The sequence below is a fragment of the Miniopterus natalensis genome, chromosome X (assembly GCF_054644295.1).
Source record: "Miniopterus natalensis isolate mMinNat1 chromosome X, mMinNat1.hap1, whole genome shotgun sequence".
In the NCBI taxonomy this organism is placed as follows: domain Eukaryota; kingdom Metazoa; phylum Chordata; class Mammalia; order Chiroptera; family Miniopteridae; genus Miniopterus; species Miniopterus natalensis.
In genome coordinates this window covers 77,653,426-77,673,820 of record NC_142103.1, presented here as the reverse complement: position 1 = coordinate 77,673,820, position 20,395 = coordinate 77,653,426, and the positions used below count along the sequence as shown (strand labels likewise).

General features: G+C 37.7%; 2 pseudogenes; both read right to left on the bottom strand.

The window, feature by feature from the left end:
• Positions 1-9,785: 9,785 nt before the first annotated feature.
• On the bottom strand, positions 9,786-10,272 carry LOC107541364 (protein MIS12 homolog pseudogene; annotated as a pseudogene).
• A 280-nt stretch (positions 10,273-10,552) lies between these two features.
• On the bottom strand, positions 10,553-11,040 carry LOC148090583 (large ribosomal subunit protein eL21 pseudogene; annotated as a pseudogene).
• Between the last annotated feature and the right edge of the window lie 9,355 nt (positions 11,041-20,395).

Here is a 20,395-nt window from a genome sequence, read left to right as displayed (position 1 = left end):
AGCCTTCATTTCTGACTGGTCCTTTTTTATGTCACTGATGATCTCACTAGTTTCTTTAATAATCTTACTAAAATCCTTGAGCATTCTTATAACCATTGTTTTGAACTCTGTATCTAGTAGCTTGCTTGGCTCCATTTCATTTCGTTCTTTTTCTGGAGATCCCTTCTGTTCTTTCTTTTGTGATATGTTTCTTTGCCTCCACATTTTGGCTGCTTCCTGGTGTGTGTTTCTATGTCTCCTGGAATTGGTAGAGTGGCTTTGTGTAGTAGGTGTCCTGTAGAGCCCAGAGTCTCAGCCTCCTCAGTCACCTGAGCTGTGCCTTCTAGGTGCTCCCCTGTGTGGGCTATGTGCACTGTCCTGTTGTAGTTGAGCCTTGGCTGCTATTGGTGTCACTGGGAGGAATTGGCCTCCGGGCCAATCAGCTGTGAGAACCAGCTGCAACTACAGCCAAAATGCTGCTGTGCAGGAGACACCCCTATGGAGCAGGATTTACTTCATTGGAGCTTTGGTGTTCACTGAGTCTGCCCCTTGAGCATGTCTCTTGTAGATACGGTAGGATTGTAATCCAGCATGGTCAAAGCTGACCACCAGGTGCACTGTCTCTGGGGCCTCCTAGGAGGTCCAAAGTCAACCTCTGCCTGTGCCCTGCCCAGGGCCACCCAGCATGAGCTACACAGCAAACCGTAGTTGGCTGTTACTTGTGCTGGGCTTGGCGTTGTCGAGGAGAGGCCAAGCTATGAACCAATGCAGGCTGCTGTTAGTGCCAGGCCTGGGGCCACTTATGTGGCATGCTGAGGCCAGCTGCTGCTTGTTTGAGAGATTTTAGAAAAGTCCTAAGCATGAGGCTAGAGAGGCCACCTGCATAGAAAAGCCATTGGAAATGGCTTAGAGGAGCTTGCAAGTAGGGAGGGGCGGGGTCTCCAGGAATCACCAGGCTGGGGCAAAAGTTGTGAGTCAGGTTGATGGAGATTCAGATATGGCACCTGCCTGCCAGCTCTTTAGGGGGAGGGCTTGTCAAAGGAGCGATGGCCTCTGTCAGCTCTCTGTCTGTGAGAAAGCTGCCCCTCCAGCTCTCTCCCTGATTCCAGGCACATTAGTTCCTCCATGAATGTCCCAGGTTTCTTTCAAGCTGCTATTCAGTGCTGGAGCTCAGAGGGAGCCTAAGTAAGTCCATGCAGGGGTCCTTTAAGAGGAGCTTCCTGGGACTCCTGAAGCCTCCGCTCCCTCAGCCACAATCCTTGCTGGTTTCTACAGCCCGAAGTTGTGGGGATTTCTCTTCCCTGCACTGGAACCCTGGGCTGGGGGGCCTGATGTGGCCCTGGGACCCCTCACTCCTCTTGGAAACCTCCACCAGCCAAGATATCCCTCCTAGTTTTACCCCACTGCACCTGAGTGTGTGATCATGGCAGTGTCCCTGGGATTCAGCCCAGATTCCTCCCTGTGTCTCCATCCCTCTTACCAGTCTCAGTGCTTCTTCAGTTCCCTAGTTGTAGGACTTCTGTTCAGCCAGATTTCAGGAGGTTCTGAATGATAGTTGTTCTGTATTTTAGTTGTAATTTTAGCACGGTTGTGGGAGGAGGTGAGTACCATGGTTACCTATGCAGCCATCTTGTTGTTTCTTCTTGAGCATGTTTTTATGTGCTTATTTGCCATAAAACACTATATTTTTTATGAAATGTCTGTTCAAACCATGTGCCTCTTCTTTTATTGGGCCATTTCCTTATTATTGAATTTGAAAGTTCTTTATGTATTAAGAATGCAAGTCTTTATCAGATATGTGATTTCCAAATATGTCTCCCAGTCTATGGCTTTTCTTTTCATTCTCTTAACAGTGTCTTTTGAAGAATAGAAGTTCTTAATTTTTTTTCTTTAAACAATTTTTTTCAATTATAGGTCACATTCAATATTATTTTGTATTAGTTTCACATGTACAGCATAGTGGTTAAAGACTCATATGCTTTACAAAGTGTTCCCCCAGATATTTCCAGTACCTTCGGGCACCATACATAGTTATTACAATATTATTGACTGTATTCCCTATGCTATACTTTACATCCCCATGATTACTTTGTAACTACAAATCTGTAGAAGTTCTTAATTTTTTTTCTTAATCCTCACCTTAGGATATTTTTTCCATTGCTTTTCAGAGAGAGTGGAAGGGAGAGAACGAGAGAGAGAAACATCAATATGAGAGGGACACATCGATTAGTTGCCTCCCGCACAGGCCCCAATCGGGGCCATGGATCGAGCCTGCTACTGAGGTACATGCTCTTGGCCAGAATCAAATCTGGGACCCTTCAGTCTGCGGGCCAATGCTTTAACCACTGAGCCAAACCTGCTAGGGCAGAAGTTCTTAATTTTGATGAAGTACAATATATCAGTATCTTCATTTTTTGGGTTGTGCTTTTGGTGCTCTATCTAAGAAATCTTTCCCTAATCCAAGATCACAAATATATTCTCCTATTTAAGTTAAATGAGGTTACCAGTATTTGCTAATACAACAAATGTACATCCCTGTGTGTTTTTATTTGTACATATGAATGAAAACTTCTTTAGGTTTCTACTAATGAAGGGAATTTGTAAGATCAGACAGCATGTGCATATTCAACCGCATTAAAAGTTGCAAAAGTGGTTGTATTCATTTACAGGTTTATTAGCAATGGATGAGAATTCTTATTTTATCATGGCCTTACTTGGTACTATCAGATTGTTTAACTTTCATCAACTTTATGGTTATGAATATGTTATCTCATTTTATTTTACATATTAAGCATAATTTCATATCTTATCATATGCTTATTGATTATTTAGATTTCCTCACTTATAAATAAGATCTATAGTCCCCTTTTATTTTTATTTTTCCTTGGATTTATAGGAATTCTTTATATATCTATATAGTGATTCTCAGTCAGTTATATAGATTGTAAATAGTTTTTTCTTAGTCTCTGAGTTGTTGTTTTTTCAGTTTATGAGCTTTTTTTGTATAGATTTTTAAATTTTTTAATGTGATCTAATTTATTGATGTTTTCTTTGATGGTTTGTATTTATTTTTATGTCTTGCTGAAGAAACCCTACATGTTCTGCTGAAAGTTGAAAAGGTTTTCTACTCACATATAAGCTTTTAATTCATCTGGAATTCATTTTTGTTTAAGGATCAAAATTTTTATTTCCACTTGTCCCAGCTGTCCCAGTATCAGGCTAGCCTTTTGCTGTTGGTTTATAATGCTTTATCTGCTATATATCAAATTATCATAATTGTTTGGGCCTTTCTCTAAATTTTTTACTGTGTTCGATTAATCTATCTATCTCTGAACTATTAACACGTTGGGTTTTTTTACCATAATCTTGTAATAAGTTAATTTTTGGTAGAAAAGTTTCACTTCCTTTTTCTTCAGCAGATTTTTGAGTATCGTATAAAATTTCTTTACATTGCAGACAGGATGATTTATTCTTTTTTTTTCCTTGTGATGAGAAATTTTTTTTTTATTGTTCAAAATATTAAAGATGTCCCTTTCCCCCCCCATTGATTTATTATTTTTATTTTTTCCCCCCATGAGTTTTTTCTTTATGACCCAGTGATTCCACTTGCGGGAATTTATCCAAAGAAACTCAAAACACTAATTCAAAGGAATATATGCAGCCCTATGTTCATTGCAGCGCTATTTGCAATAGCTAAGATTTGGAAGCAACCCAAGTGCGCATCAGTAGATGAGTGGATAAAAAGCTATGGTACCTTTATACCCTGGAATACTATGCAGCCAGAAAAAAGGATCTCTTACCTTTGCAATTTATTCTTTTTATTGTCATTTTTATCATAAATGAGCACTAACTCACTTTAAAAGCATTAATCAGTTCTCACTACACTTAGAAATATGTCTAAATTCCTTACCCAGACACACAAGGCCCTCTGTGATCTGTCGCTGGTACCTTCCATCTTGTACCTCTATTCCTTCACAGGAGTTTTTGAATTGGCTTATCAAGTTCCAAGAAAATTCATGTTTGTTTGCTTTTCGGAATTGCATCACATTGTAGACTTCATCTATTCAGTCATGTCATAAATTGTAAGACATATCATTATTTTAAGTGCCACTAAGAAAGAAAAGTTACTACCCATTAAATGATGACATAATGTTTTTTATTACTTAGAATTTTTATTTTATACTTTTTGAAAAAGCTCCTTTAGAGTTATTTAGATACATACTTTTATCAAATATTTTTTGTGTGTGTCCATAAAAATGAAAATATAAGTGAAATAAATTGGTCATTATGTCCCTAAAACCTCTTGATATTCAGAGTCTGACTTTTCTGAATTACTGTAAAACTTTAATATCTGTGTTTTTTCACATAGTAATAACCTCCATGCCATCAATGTTGATAATGCAGCATTATTATAATAGTCCAACCACTGCTGTCTCTGAAATGTTCTTCCTAGCCATGGTACCAAAACATAATTCAGTTTGACCTACTTGTCAGTATCTTCTTTTCTTGGGTTCTTTACAAGAAAATATGCAATTTCAGTCATTGTCCTAATAAAAGAGATTTGTTTCCTTGATACCAAATTTATGCCCCCTGTTCTGTTTCTGTGCCTTTCTGCAAACACAATAAACTTTCATTTTAATGCTCTATCATAATATTACCATTTTAAAACATTTTAAACAGCCATTAAACTGAACACATAGTCCAAAAATGCACATAATTCAAGTGAATTATCATGAATGTGGACAGCTATGACCAAAAGTTTACTCATGCTCAGGCAATAACAGCTACATCACAATCGATCCTTGAAGGACAAGAAGTAAAAAGCCATTGGTAATCTTAAAGATACTTTTAAAAATATGTTATAATGAATTAAGGATGGTATTTGTAACAGAATTGTTATTTTTTTAAATGGAGTTATATAATTTTTAATATCTCAAGTGGAGATTTAACATGGGTTTTCTTTTAGTCTTTTAATAATGTTTAATATTTTTTTCTTATAATTTGTTGGTATTACAAATGCTATATTTATACAAATTGCATTTTATAATTGATTACTGGATTTAGAAATATTACTATTGCTTCATATATTGATCTGTGTTCAGCAATTCTGCTCAACTTTCTTACTAATTCTTAGATTTTTCTTAGATTTTCTATCTAGACAAATTATGTTGTCTACAAATAACAGCACCATATCTCCCTTGGTAATCTATGTTTCCTAATTACTTTCCCCTTTTTGTTTCATTGTTTAGGACACTAATACAATTTGGAAAGATATAGTTATTATGAGCATATTTGTCTCGTTTAAAAAGGTAATACTTCTGCCTTGGCTGGTGGGGCCCAGTGGTTGGAGCGTTGGCCCACACACCAAAGAGTCTCAGGTTGGATTTCCAGTCAACGGCGCATACCTGGGTTGCGGGTTAGATCCCCAGCCCCAGTTGGGGCACATACAGGAGACAACGAATGGGTGTGTCTCTCTCACATCGATGTTTCTCTCTCTCCCCCTCCCCACTCCTTTGCACTCTCTCTGAAAATCAATGGAAAAAATATCCTCGGGTGAGGATTAAAAAAAAAGTATGTGTATACAATTTTTGGGACACTATATATATATATATTTTAGATTATCAATTTTATATCTTCTTTAATTTATTGGCACAAATTAATTAACAGTATTATCTTCATTTTAAAAAAATGAAGGTCTCATTGTCACCACTGCAATAAATTACTGTGATGGAAGTACAACCTGTGTCTCAATAATGTAGCCACATTAACAATTTCTGGACACCAGTATTATCTCCTTATTTTTAAATTTCTGCAGTAACTTAATAATAATTACTTTTTATTATGAATTTTCTTTCACTTATTTTTTTCTTGACCAGTCATGCTAGAGATTTGTCTTTTTTTAATTTGTGAAAAAAATTTCTATGTGTTTTACATAAAAATAGTATGTTTTTTCCTGGGAATTTATTTTGCTATTTTTAGTATCTTTATTGTTGTTTTCTAATTTAAAAAGTAATACCTGCTTAACATTTAAAAATTTCAAAAGGAACTGACGTGTTGAATGTAGCAAGTGACCTATTTGTATATTTATTATTATCTTTAAAAATATAATCTTATACTATATACTGCTTTATCATTTGCTATTACCTTATATGGTATTCTTTTCCAAATAAAGTTATGTTGCCCTGGGAGGCATGACTCAGTTGGTTGGAGCATTGTCCTGCACACCAAAAGGTGGCGGGTTTGATTCCTGGTCAGGGCACATACCCAGGTTTTGGTTTCAATCCCTGGTTGGGTGTGAGTGGGAGGCAACCGATTGATGTTTTTCTCTCACTTCAATGTTCCTCTGTCTCTCTCTCTCCCCCTCCTCCTTCCTTCTTCTCTAAGATCAATAAAATACAATAAAATACATTTTAAAAGAAAGATATTTTACTTAGAGCCAGGTGATTGTTAACCTTAATGATAGCAATTTATTTACTTATTTATTTATTTACTTATTTTTATTCTAAGCATTTTACTGTGCTAAATGCATTTAATGCTTATGAAAAATTTATCAAGCAGACTCTTATTATTACCATTACAAACAAGAAAACTGAGCAGTAGAGCAGTGACGAAGTATAGCCATTTAGGGAGAGCCTGGTGATTCCAGTGAGGAAGAGGCGAGAGGGCCAAGGTTGCTGGTGTCCTGAATGAACCCCTGGTGTCCATGCAGAATGGTTCTTCATGGCCTTGGACTCCATTTTCTTTGGTATCTACATGGTGGAACGTGTGCTCAAGATCATTGCTCTGGGTCTCAAGTATTTTTCTGACTCTTGGAACAATCTGGGTGGGTGAGATTGGGGGCCTATGTGTGTATGTGTAGTAGGATTCACTAAACTGCCTAGGTGAGGCTGAGGACAAAAAGGGACGGGGCAAGGGACATTGGCATTGGGAGGGCTGTGGGTCTGGTCTAGGGGCCTGAGCAGGAGCCCGCTATACTCAGGCACCCTTGTGCCCTCAGACTTCATCATGGTCATGGTTGTGCTAGACTTAATGCTCATGCAGCTCAACTCCCATTCCTTCATGTGCACCATCTATAATCAAAGTGTCTTCCAGATATTCAAGGTCTTCAAGAGCTGGCAGGCACTGAGAGTAAGCCAGGCCATAGTTGTCCACCCTGGTGTGGGGACTCCAAAGGAAGAGAGATACGGCCTGGGCTCCTAAGCAATGTGCTGTGACCTACTCGTGGGATGGGAGAGGAGTCTGCAGATTTCAGTCAGTTTCTGATAAGTCTCCTGCTATCCAATAGGATCAATCTCTTCATTTTTCAGAGGGGGGTTGGGACCTTCCCAAGTCACTAGCAAATGAGGGATCTCCTGCTTTCAGTGTCAGTTCTGGCTGCTGGTACAGGTTCTCACCCCCACTGATTCAACCTCCTTCTCAGCACTTGCCCATAGCTTCTTAACCAACCTCCAGGAAGTGACTGGGACCTTAGCACAGACCCTGGAAATGGACCCAGGGTAGGGCAGGTCCCTGGCTGACTGGAGGGCAGGGGTTGGCCAGGAGGACAGACCCTGGGGGCTCAGTTACCCCATCTGCAAAGTGGGGCTTCTGAGAGTAGGTAAGGAACTCACAGCTCAAGCAACTTTCTCCCTCTCCCAGGTGTTTGTACATTAACGATAGCAATTTAAACCTAAAGAAAATTAATAAATTTGCTGTTATTTTGGCTATAGGCATTACCCTCTACTCTGCCATATACATTACTTTCAAGATGAATCTTGCCTGTAAAAATTTAATTTTCCTGTTTTAATTTCTAGGCATATATATTAAAAGACTTCTTTTTTCTTGGATTAGCTTAATAACAGCTCACATTTCACTCTTTAGTATATTGGTTTTGAATTGAATCAATTATATTTCTAATGTAATTACTTTCTTTTCATCTTTAAAATATTTGGATTTCTCTTTTTGGTTTTAGAGACCCCGTATGCTCTCCGTGTACATCTGTCCTAAGTCTTCCAGAGCAAGGACCTCAGATCTTTCTGTTTATGAGTCTCAAGCCTCAGGCACAGTGCTTGGACCTGGCCAATGAGATTTCTTTTTTCATTTGAGTAAAAAGTAATATTGAATAAGGAAACATACCATGACATTACAGATAGCAGAAAATAAAAAACCAAAACCTTTAAAAAATCTATATTTCATTTACAGGATTGGAAAAAGAACTTTTTGATAATAAACATATTCTAGGTAAATGCAGACTTCATAAATCTATGAATATTTAATTGCAAAGATTAATACCCTAAGGTATTCTTCTACATAAAGGAGAAACTCCAAATCCTGTTATTAAGAAGATATGGAGGCCCGGCCAGGCGTGGCTCAGCGGTTGAGCGTTGACCTAGGATCCAGGCGATCAGGGTTCAATTCCCGGTCTGGGCACATGCCTGGGTTGCAGGCTCCATCAATGACTTTCTCATCATTGATGTTTCTATCTCTCTCTCTCTCTCCTTTCCTGTCTCTGAAATCAATAAAGATATATTAAAAAAAAAAAAAAGAAGATATGGAGGGCAAGCAATACCTTGAGAGTGACTATTGCCAAGTCTTCCCTTTCCTTGGGAGACCTAACATGTTACATGGATTAATTACAAAAGAAAATTACACATTCCAGTGAATTTAAGCAAAAAACAGATAAAATTTCCCACCGAGGGTACTAAATATTTGATGCTTATGAGTGTGAATATGTAAGTTAATTAAATATTAGGTATAAGGAAAATTCTAAAACTATCTGAAGTATGAACAAAAATGGCATAAATCCCTAACTGTCAATTAATATAAACTTTGCTATTGGGTATGTTCCAGGCTTCCTTTTCTATTTCCGTGAGATCTGCTTCTTTTTTGTCCAAGGTCTTCCACTGCTGGACTTCAAGACAATAGATTGTTTAACACCATCAAGGCCTTGGTCATGGAAAGGATTTATTTTAGAAATAAAACCAACTTCTTTCTTCTTTACTAAAGATTATGGTTGTTTTTTCTGCTAATTGCTTCTTTCATCTAGTTATCAACTTCCTCGTGTAAGAAAAATTATGGGCAAGAGCAAACAGTCTTTGTTGGTTGTCCCACTGTGTAGTGGCTGATTAACAAAGAAGCCCAGCCACTCAACCTCATTTGGTCTCATCTAAAGAATAGGTAAAACTCTGGCCAGGTTTTCTCAGTGGTTAGAGCATCATCCTGTGGACTGAAGGGTCCCAGGTTTGATTCTGGCCAAGGGCATGTACTTCAGTTGCGGGCTCACCTCGGGCGGGAGGCAACCAATCGATGTGTCTCTCTCACATTGATGTTTTTATCTCTTTCTCTCTCTCTTCCATTCTCTGAAAAGCAATGGAAAAAATATCCTTGTGTGAGGATTAAAAAAAATAAGATAAAATTTAAAAAAATAATAATAAAATAAGCTAGTGCTCTTTCTGTTTATTTTGAAAAAAATAAAAGAATAAGTAAAAAGGATCAAGGTTACAAAGGACTCATGACCAAGGTACACCTTTTACAAGTATTTTTGACTGGCTTTACTTCTTCATCATGCCCCCAAATGAGTCTTCAATGGATTAAGAATCCCTTCCTACCTATTAGAGACCTATAGGGAATAAATGCTTCAAAGATTAGTTCAAAGCAATACATGGATACTTCAAGAGAGTGGACCAAAAGAGAGGAAAATATGGAATATAAGAAAGAGTAACCAAAGAAAATCCAACAAAATATACAGTTCACTAAAATAAAAACAGTCATTGATATAAATCCTTTACTCATTCTACTTTTGACCAGCTCCTTTTAGTATTTAGAAGTTAAGATATTTTCAATGTTTTGCTTTCCTTTTCCACATTGTCTCTAATATTCTGGAGTTTTCTGGAGTTATGGGCCAGGAACACCATGCTGTCCCTAAAATCACTAGTCCCATGATTTCTGCCAACATTTTCAAGCTCATCAAACAAAGCCAATGTCTGTTTAAATTTGGCCTGAACAATTGTTTGCTCTTCTAATTCTGCCAGAAGGGCCTGCTTAGTGCATAATTCAGTCTTATACTTCTCCTGTAACTGTTCAATTTTTTTTATTTTTATTTTTGGAGAAGCTGGAATTCTTCCTCACTATAGAATGCATCTCCTGAGATTTATCTTCCTGAAGCAAGATGTTTGGGTGAGTACGCAAAATCCACTGTAAAAACAGCTCCTCCATTTTGACAAAAAGATTATCAAGACGTCCTTTCATTAAGCAAAGAAACTTCTCTGTGCATTTACGAATCTGGACTGGGTTAATCTCACAGTTTGGGATGCCTTAAAAAGGAAGGAAATCCTGCCACATGCTATAACATAGATGAACCTTGAGGACATTATACTAAGTAAAATAAGCCAGTCACAAAAGGACAAGTACTGTATAATTCCACTTATACAAGGGTATCTAAAGTAGTAACCTGTTTTTTATTTTTTTTTTTATTTTTAAGGTCACAAAGTCTTTTCTAAAGTATTTGGGTGGGGGGGAAGAGGGGACACTACACTTCTACTCTATTAAGAGAAACATTTTTAACAGTACAGAGGTCTTTTTTTTTTTACACTTATTATGCCGTGAATTCATAAGGAATGGGTTTCAGCAGCTTAAGCTCCTTTCCATTGGTTCTCACACAAAGTGTGCTTTTCCAAGCAGAGCAAGCTGGTGCTTCAGTTGAACCCAGGTGTTTTTCTCTTTGCCTTCCTTCTTTTACTGATCATTTTCCTTCACGCATTTCAAGAAGCTATCTCAGCTCTTACACTGCTTAATATGCTCAATACATACATTAATTCTCTTCGCAGGAATCTTGCCCTTAACTTGTTTGTTCACAACAATGCCCACGGCATGCTGGGTGACATTGTAGATTCTTTCAGTTTTGCCATGGTAACATCTGTGGGGCATTCCTTTTTGAACAGTGCCCATTCCCTCAATGTCTACCACGTTACCTTTCTTGTAGATTCGCATGTATGTGGCCAAAGGAACAACTCCATGTTTTTTAAAAGGCCTAGAGAACATATAGCAGGTGCCTCTCTTCTTTACCTTTATGTTAGTCATTTTGACGAATTACTGGAAGATGGGGCCGAAAAGGTAAAATAGTCAAACTCTTAGAAACAGAAGGTAGAAGGGTTGTGGCCAGGGGCTGAAGGGGTGAGTAAAAGGGTGTTCAAGGGGTACACAGTTACAGATTTGCAAGATGAAAAAGTTCTAGAGATTTGTTATATAACAATATGAATATAATTAGCATGAGAGAACTGTTAAAAAAAGGTTAAGATGGTCAATTTTATGTTATGTGGTGTGTGTTTTTTACCACAATTAAAAATAAAAAATAGAAAAATAAATCAGGCTCTCTCACTTTAAGGATTAAGAAACTAAGACTCAGAGGGTTATGTGTCTGGTCTGTTGTCAAAGAGCCAACACTGAAACACTGATTTGAGGCCTGAGAGTACTTGTGCCACAGAATGTTTTCACTTACTTTAAATTTAGATTTATTTTCCCTGGAATTTAACTGAATTTGGTACATTTGAAAATTTTCTCTTTTAAATCTTTTAACGGGGAAAGTATACCTTTTAAAAAATATGTTTTTATTGATTTCAGAGGGATGAAGGGAGAGGGAGAGAGAAAGAAACATCAAAGATGAGAGAGTCATTGATTTGCTGCCTCCTGCATGCCCCCTACTGGGGATCGAGCCTGCAACCCAGGCATGTGCCCTGACTGGCAATCAAACTGTGATTTCCTAGTTCATGAGTCAATGCTCAATCACTGAGCCATGCCAGCCAGGCACCTTTTTAATTTTATTTTTAGTCAGTATGACAATGATTTGCCTTCCTAAAATGGTTCACTTCTGGACAAAGTCAAAATATGGATGCTTTGAAACTCAACATTTACTTTCAAATAAAATGATAGGATAAAAATTAGTGGATAAGATCATTTAAATCTTCAAGTATCATGTATGGTGATTTTTTTGAGATATAATTGACATATAACATATTATTTTCAAGCATACAACATAATGATTCAATATTTTTATATATTGGGAAGCAATCACCATGATCAGTCTAGTTAATCTAGGGTGATATTTTTTAAAATAAATTCTAATAAACCAGGTGACATTGTGTGAACTGTGCTGAGGAAATAAAAATATGTTTCTCTAACAGAACTTCAATCTCATTGAGTTTATATTAGCCTCTCTTCATTGACTGCAAAGAATTCCTGTTTTCTTCTTCCCTTGGTGAACTTTTTATATCATTTTCCTCCTTCCATCCTAAGAGTTTCTGTAGCTGGATTTTTCTAAACAGTTTTAACTCTAGTGTGAGAGAGAAAGGGACTAATTCATAGAGTATTGTAGTAAGTTGACTAACTTTAGCCCAAAGATGGATATCAAAAATCCTAACCTTGCGCGGCCGGGTGTGGCTCAGCGGTTGAGAATTGACCTAGGATCCAGACAATCGGGGTTCAATTCCCGGTCAGGGCACATGCCCAGGTTGCACGGGCTCGATCAATGACTCTCTCATCATTGATGTTTCTATCTCTCTCTCTCCCTCTCCTTTCCTCTCTCTGAAATCAATAAAGATATATTTTTTAAAAAAAGAAAAGAAAATCCTAACCTCTGGAATTTATAAATGTTACCTAATTTGGAAAAAGGATCTTTGCAGATATGATTAAATTCAAGATCTTGAGTTGAGGCAATAACCCTAGATTGTCAGGCAGGCACTAAATGCCATCACATGTGTCCTTATAAGTGAGAGCCAATGGGAGATACACAGATGCAGAGGAGAAGGTAATGTGAAGACAAAGGCAGAGGTTGGAGTGATGCAGCCACAAACCCAGGAGCAATGGCAGCCACCAGGAGTTGGAAAAGGCAAGGAACAGATTCTTCCTTGGAGCCCCCTGAGGGAGTACGACACAATTTCAGACTTCTGGTCTCCAAATTGTAAGAGAATAAATTTCTAGTTTTCTACCACCAAATTTGTGGTAATCTGTTACAGCAACCTCAGGAAACTAATAAAGGTGTATTCATGTGTGCCCTGTTCACTCTCAATGTTTACTGAAATTGACTACAGATAAACAGTAAAAATGGAAAGATTATCTATAAAATAATTTCTAAAACATATGCATGACAGAGGGGAAATTTAGTGAGAATTCATAACCAGAACATCAAAAATCAATGCATGATGTGTTAAATGCATTTCTTTGGCTTCACAGAAGTTCCTCTAACAATGTCTGAAATCACAGGAGTTGTGCTCAAAAGAAAGCTCTATGAAGAAAACACACTATAGCTTTGAATCCATTGGGACCTATCAATAAAAGACAGGATGAGTAGCCAGGACATAATGACTTGTTATGTCAGTAACTCCAGTGTTACTGTTATCAAAATTTCTGAGGCCAAGTACTAGCCTTGGTGGGGTCCTCAGATTGTATGCTGTTTGCCTGTTCTCAGGGCCTGTGGACCTAGTTCTCAGTCCTGAAGCATTGAGTTCATTAAAGCTGACCCACATGGTCTCTGGCCTCACATTATTGTTTTGGAATAGAGCCCAAGATAGGCAAGAATCATACCCCTTCACAAATAATGGCCCCAGAAGGTCGGAGATGAATTTTGCCTGGAGTTACCAGGTTTAGCAAATAAACATATAGGCCATCCAGTTAAATTTGAATTTCTGATAAACAATGAATAATCTTTTAGTGTAAGTGTGTCTAATGCAACATTTGGGACATATTTAAACTAAACAAGTATTTGTTATTTATTTGAAATTCACATTGAACAGGATGTTCTAATATGGAACAACCTCTGCCCTCACAGACTTCATACTCTGGTCAGGGGTAAAATAAGTGCACAAATGACCTGTGACACAGGTCACAGGCTGAGTCTTGAGGGAGGTACTATACAAATACTAAAGGCCCACTGAGGCAGAAGGTCACTCATGTATCACTTCTTCATGTCTTATACTAAAATTTGTTGAAGATGAGTAGGAGTCTTGTTTGTGCTGTCATTAAGGAGGCCATAAGTTAGCATACCCATATGTGGGAATGTTTTTTTTATCCTTTTAAGAGTTAAAACCAAGGCATCTCCCAAGAAGCCTTAATTGCTTGTCCAAGTACAATATAAAAGCAAAATAAGAACTGAAGTCCTAGCCACGCCAAATATCTATTTATTTCCAACATTAATTTTAGGGTATAAAATCAAAGCAAAACAAAATAAAGCAGAAACTAAGTTTATTATGCAGCTAGCACTGTATAATCTGGTGCCTGAGACTGCAATACCTGAATATTCTGAGCATAATAACCGCTCCGTAAGTCTAATCAAACTCTACACTAGTATAGCAGTCAGACCCCAAAATAAAATTATTTCCCTTCCATGCAGTCAAAAGAGGAGAGAGAGAGAGAGAGAGAGAGAGAACTAAGAAGTGTTAACTGTCCTTTGATTTAATAATTGGTTTTATCTTTGATACTACTTATAAATGTATATAAACATTTCCCCAAGGTAAAGGCTCCATTTAAATACAAAATAATACCTTGACCTTGTCTCCTCCAGCAGGAAAAATAAATGGATAAAAATAAATAATAAATAAATAAATAAATACAAAATAATAAAAAGTATTTCTCGTATATCATAAGAAGTCATTTTTTAAAATTTATCTTTATTATTGAAAATATTACAGATATCGCCTTTTTAATCCCCATTGATCCCTTTCACCTCACATCCACTCCCCCCCCAGGCCTTCACCACACTATTGTCTGTGTCCAAGGGTTATGCATATATGCATATAAATTCTTTGATTAATCTCTCCCCACCCACTCCCTCACCCCTGCCTGCCCACTGAGATTCATCAGTCTGTTCCATGCTTCTATGTCTCTGGATCTATTTTGTTCTTCAGTCTATTTTGTTTATCAGATTCCACATATGAGTAAGATCATGTAAAACTGAATCAGGAAGAATCAGAAAATCTGAATAGGCTAATAACAACTGATGAAACTGAAGCAGCAATAAAAAAAACTCTAGCAAACAAAAGCCCAGGTCTGAACAGCTTCACAGAGGAGCTTTCTAATTCTTTAAGTTGTAGGGTTAGATAGTTTATTAAATATTTTTCTTGAAGATTAAACATGGTGGACTGAGTGGAAGTTATACTGAAACTCTCCTGGGACCAAACTGGAATTACAACTAAAATATAGAAAAACCATCCTGAATAATCAACTGCAACAGAAGACGAGCTGGAGAGCACCCTCATAACCAAACAGGAAAAGTGGAGACCACTTAGAGGGTGATAGGAAGTGCAGAGGCACAAGAGGGCTGGAGGGAACCCACAGGCAGCAGCTGAAGGTCCAGAGGCATATCTCAGCTGTGGGGGGTTCCCACTAAGGACTCTGGGGCCTAAACCTCAGGCTGGGCTTCCCAGTCCAGAGCACCAGAACTGAGAAAAGTGCCCACATAACATCTGGATGCAAAAAGGAGCCAGGTTTCTGTCTGCCAGGGAGAGAGGACTGGAAATGCAGGCACCCTCTTAAAGAGCCAACACACAAAGTTTCATGTGCAGCCACTCACCTTGGGCTCCAGCAGAGGGAGGGCACAGTGGGCTGGAGCTGTGTGAGGAGAATCTAGGGTTGTGGGCTCTGGAAATAGAGCTCAGAGGGCACCCCTCTGGATTCCTGTGCTGAGTCATTCCCCCATATGGCAGAGGACTTCTTTCACAGACAGGTATTTGCGTTCCAAGCAGCTTTTGCCTGAGGGGAAAGTAATTGCCCCACCCTGCTGCAAAACCTCTAACCCTACCTCTACCTCATGGAGTTTCTACATCCTGAGGCTTATTAAGAGAATCAGATTAATCAGCCTGCAGGCAGAGGCAGACCTCAGAGTGCTTTGAGTCTTTGCCTGATCTGCTTCTGGACCCAGACCTTGGAAAAGCAGACTTTGGTGTGCATCTTGGTCCTGTCCAAATGCACCCAGCCCCAAAGTGGGGACCTCCAAGCTGTGGGTTATTGATAGTTCCAAACAGGGTACTCAAAGCCAGTCACAAACTGCGTCTGACATTGGCCTGCACCAGAGACCATCCAAAAAGACTCAGAGTCCTAGCAGACCTACCTAATACATAGAAACAAACTCAAACAGGCAGCTAAAATGGGGAGACAAAAAAACAAGCCCCAAATAAAAAAAACAAGAGAAGTCTCCAGAAAAAGAGCTAAATGAAATGGAGACAAGCAATCTATCAGATACAGAGTTTAGAATACTGATTGTAAGGATGCTCAACAGCATGAAAAGATACAGAAACTATGAAAAATAACCAGTCAGAAATAAAGAATGACATAACAGAAATAAAGTTTTTGATTTCTTTCTTGATCTTATTGGTAACCCATTCATTGTTTAATAACATGCTACTTAGCCTCCATGTGTTTGAATATTTTTGGGTGTTTTCACTGTAGTTGATTTCTAATTTCATGCCATTGTGACCTGAGGTGCTTGATATGATTTCAACCTTCTTGAACTTGTAGAGACTGGTTTTGTGGCCTAACATGTAGTCTATCTGACCTTGTCTTGTCCTGCAAGAAAAATAAATATAAATAAATAGGTAGATAGATGATTAGATAGATAGATAGATAGATAGATAGATAGATAGATAGATAGATAGATAGAGATAGATAGATAGATAGATAGATGATAGATGATAGATAGATGATAGATAGATAGATGATAGATAGATAGATAGATAGACAGATAGATGATAGATAGATAGATAGATAGATAGATAGATAGATAGATAGATAGATGATAGATAGATAGATAGATAGATAGATAGATAGATAGATGATAGATAGATGATGATAGATGATAGATGATGATAGATGATAGATAGATAGATAGATGATAGATAGATAGATAGATAGATAGATAGATAGATAGATAGATAGATAGATAGATAGATGATAGATAGATGATAGATAGATAGATAGATGATAGATAGATAGATAGATAGATAGATAGATAGATAGATAGATAGATAGGTAGATGATAGATAGATAGATAGATAGATAGATAGATAGATAGATAGATAGATGATAGATAGATAGAGATAGATAGATAGATGATAGATAGATAGATGATGATAGATAGATGATAGATAGATTAGATAGATGATAGATGATAGATAGATAGATAGATAGATAGATAGATAGATAGATAGATAGATGATAGATAGATGATAGATAGATAGATAGATAGATAGATAGATAGATAGATAGATAGATAAAAAATAATAAAAAGTATTTTTTGTGTATCACAGGAAGTCATTTTTTAAAACTAGTATTCCATCCCCTTGAGGATTTTTCAAACTAGATTTCTCTGATTCCTTCTGTAGTTCTCCTTTTTCAAAACATTTATTCTTTAATTTTAAAACAGAAATTATGCATCTGCTGTTCTGAAAATATTTCAGGGTCTTCTTAGGAATATACATATTATGCTCTCAAATCTTGAAATAGCTGGACTTCTGACATATATACCAGAATTATTTACTTCTGAAGATCATAAACTCTTTAATTCCTTCAATTTTTGCCAATGTTCATTTCTTATGATCCTGGGTTTCTGAACATTATATTTTAAGCTATCACTTTCCTCCTTCAGTAAATCAGATTATGGTACTCCCAAGGCAGACTCAGTGAAAAGTATCTTCCTTATTAAGTCCTTGTCTTAAGCATTTGTGATGTTAAGCCTAAGGTTCCTCTGGCCTCATTAAAATCCCAGAAGGCCATGGGGTGGAGGCAGAGATTAGTAAGAGGGAGTCTTCTATTAGTGCACTTTTTCTGTTATTCATGTCCTGAAAATATTAAAACTTCTAAAGCTACAAACATGATGCATGCTTGATGATGGAACTTAGAGGGATTTAATGTTTCCAAAGGGATTTGCTCAGGAATATGGAGCTCTATGTCTTTGGGATATATCTGCTGCTGATCAGTATTCCTCGAGTTTGTGGCTGTATAGTGGTTTGTTTATTCAATCTGTTCCCTATTGATGAACATGCAGTTTGCTCCCAAACTTTTGTTTGTTCAAATAATGTTCAAGAAATAACCTTCTGTATATATTCTTTCAAATCTATTCAGGTGAAGTTCAAATTTGATTCTTAGAAGAGGGATTGCAGGTTCAATCTATAAATGTATTTGCATTTTTGCTAGATATTGCACTCCCTCCCCACAATATTCATGCTTTTTAACACCTAAGCCTCACATGAAACTCCCAAGTATGATTTCTGTGTAAGTGTTCTTCCGCCCTATGTAGTGATACTAGAGTACTGTAATTACTCAGGGGTATGATGTTGGAATTACCTCTGGGAAGGACAGGCAGGCATGACCCTCACTGTGATGTAGATAATACTTGTCTTCACTCATTTTCTGTTGCTTTCTTCCTCCATCAGCATCTGTTATGGACTAAATGCTTGTGCCCCCAGTGTGATGGTATTAAGAGGTAGGGGCTTAGGGAGGTGATCAGGTCATCAGAGTGAAGCCTTCATGAATGGGATTAGAGCTTTCTTTGTCTATGAAAAAACTTCCCCCATGTGGAAAAAAAAAAAAAAAACCCGCTGTCTGCAACCAGGAAGTGGGCCCTTATCAGAACCTGATCATGCTGACACTCTGATATTGGTCTTCCAGCCTCCGAAACTGTGAAAAATAAATGTCTGTTGTTTATAATTACCTAGTCTGTGGTACTTTGTTATAGCAGCCCAAACTGACTAAGTGTCACCTTCTTTGGGGCCTTTGTGAGGCCCCAAAGTTTGCCTTCCAGGGAACCCTGGTGATGCTTCATCTATCCCTGCCCTCTCTCTGGTAACTTAGAATGATCCTTTGACTTCATCATAAAGCATCTCTTACTCCACCACCCCCACCCCCACCCCCAGGCCTTGTCTGAAAATTTAGAGATAATCAGGACATCCTGCATCACTGAATGGGGATTCAGTTAAACACTGCCTTACTGAAAGAACCAACCTTTATGGTGGCCTAGAGACAAGTCACTGCTCTGTACGAAGTGTTTGTTCAAGCTCCATTCCTCCCCTTGAAGACAGGTGCTGAGTGTTTCCCTCCCAGTCTTCTCTAATCTTGTGCCTGCACAAAGCATGCATCACTTGTTTCTTTACTCTTCAGACAGTTCCTGGATTAAGTCAGATAATACAAATACGGCCTGGAGTCTCGTCAAAGAGTGGTCTCCATGCTCATTTTTTAACAAACTAACCATAACTCTACCAAAAAAATATTCTTCAGTGAATTGACTTTAAGAATTTAGATTTGATGACTGGATTAATCAGCAAATAGATAAATTCATTCTCTTTTCTTTGCTGTCCCCATTCCCTTCCTCCTGCCTTCATCAACCATGGCAATCCTGAGACAAAGTAGATAAAGCTTCTATGTGGCACACTCCCACAGATGGAGAAAATTATTGCACTTAGAGGTGGCCACTTGATAACATACCCTAGTTATTGACTCTCTGTACTTCACTGCTTTTCTCCCCCAGTGAGGTAACAACATACACAACTTCTGCCTCAGGCTCTGCTTTCTGGGGAAATCAATCTAAGACATAAAAAGAAAAGGGAATGACAGGAGCTATAGTGTAGCTAAATTTCTGACTCTGAGAAGGGCTCATAGCAAGAAAGGAGTCAGACATTGGTAAGCAATGACTCAAAGAAGGATATATAGCTCAGGAAGTCTCCTTAGGCTGGGAGCATCAACAATCCTTGCACGTTAAAAATTGAAGGGGGAAAAACACCACCTTAGCATGGTAAAAGGCCATAGATGTAGTCAAAAGAAAAAAAACAGAAAAAATATTTGCAGATTATATATTGCAAAATCTCTTAACAATTGAGAAAACACAAGAGAAAAGCAGGTAAAAGATATAATCAGAGGGTTCCTAAAAAAGAAAAGGAAAGAATCTCAAACATACGAAAAAATGCTCAACTTCATTCATAATCAGGGAAATGCAAATTACAACTACACCGAAATACCATTTCTTATTTATCAGCTTGGCAAAAATTCAAGATTGAAAATGCACTCTGTTGGCAAGCTTGTGGGGAAATAAGCACTCTTATTCATTGCTGGTGCAAGTGCAAAATGTTACAGCAACTATGGAGGGGAATTTGGCAATATCTAACAAAAATGCAAATGCATGTAGTTTGACCCAGCAATCACAGTTCTAAGAATCAAATGTGAATTACACGTAAACAGATTTGAAAGAACATATGCACAAGGTTATTTATTGAGCATTATTTGTACAAACAAAAGTTGGGGAGCAATCCACATGTCAATAGGCAACAGATTGAATAAACCATTGTACAGCCACACAAGGGATACTATGCAATCATTAAAAAAAATTTTTTTAAATAAAAAGTAAAAGAATGAGAGAGATTGCTGTATTAGTTTACTGTAACTGCCTTTACCAATTACC